Source organism: Aplysia californica, unplaced genomic scaffold (genome assembly GCF_000002075.1).
Source record: "Aplysia californica isolate F4 #8 unplaced genomic scaffold, AplCal3.0 scaffold01546, whole genome shotgun sequence".
Taxonomy (NCBI): Eukaryota; Metazoa; Mollusca; class Gastropoda; order Aplysiida; family Aplysiidae; genus Aplysia; species Aplysia californica.
Window position 1 is genome coordinate 31,630 of NW_004798816.1, and position 1,189 is coordinate 32,818.

Genomic DNA, 1,189 nt, shown 5'->3' on the forward strand with positions numbered 1-1,189 from the left:
ACACACACACAGAAAAATCAAGTGTTTGGTCTGATTTGTCTGATATACATTCTAGCCACGAGCCAGACACCGACTTTCTACATGTACATTCAGCTCGCTCATTGCTGGCATCGATTTTTTTATTTCTCGTACGCGTGACTGAGCTCTCCGCTCTCTCACCATGTGTCACCCCCTCTCTCCCCTCCCCCACCGCACCTCTCACTTCCTCCCCCTACAAAATACATTAACTAGCTTCAACTTGCTATGCTTACATGGGCGCCGGTGGTGTAAAGGTTAGCATTGTTGCCTTCCAAGCAATAGATCCGGGTTCGATTCCCGGCTGGCGCACTTTTTTTTAACAATAAGTATACTTCAATAAGACATATTTTCTATTAAACTGTAATTCCAACGTTACGTTTGATACTACATTTAACGGCAACCAAAATTTCCTCCCTGGAAGAGAAAAAGCTACTACTTTAGCACAATTTGATCAAAAATCTCCAAATTGGAACACGTATGATATACATTTACTGTGTCTTGGAAGGAAAAGAAATCAAATGAGGTAGTGCTTGATGAAGTCTACGCGGGACGCTCATTGTTAAAAACAATCAGGAAACGACAAATGTAGTTTTTTGGGACACCTGAATAGACATAAAGGTCTTGAACGTCTAGCTCTCACTAGCAAAATTGAAGACAAACGAGGCAGGGGTAGACCCAGAGCAAAATATTTTGGGAAATTAAACAAATGAGTAACAAGGAAAGATCAGGGAAACGTAGGTTTTTTTAAAGAGCATCCGAGCAAAGGAATGAATGGAGAACCATGATCGCCGATGTCTGCCGCAGATCTGGCACTAGGTGATGATGATGTCACGACCAGGTACATTTGAGGACATCCACGACCTACAGCCAATCATGTCAGGCCGCTGTGTGTTGCGGTGGTCATGTCTTTAGTAGCCCAATATATTCAGATTTCCAAGGTTAAATTTGATGTAGGAAAGCAGAGGTCAGTTTGGTATTGTGTGCACTAACCAGAGCTATGACCCGACCCGACTCGACCTTTCCGGAACTGGCCATGCGTTTGACCAAAAGGTGTCCGATTTGAAAATGCCGCTACCAAGATCCAAAAGCTCGCTAAATTCTATCGGGTAGAAAAGCTTGCGGACCCTCACAAATGTTGGCCAATCAGCCCTATCTGCCTGTTTTAGGACAG

General features: G+C 43.7%; 1 non-coding gene across 1 annotated transcript; it reads left to right on the forward strand.

The window, feature by feature from the left end:
- Positions 1-255: 255 nt before the first annotated feature.
- Positions 256-327, forward strand: TRNAG-UCC. The gene has a single exon. It is a non-coding gene; the product is annotated as a tRNA-Gly (tRNA).
- Positions 328-1,189: the final 862 nt, after the last annotated feature.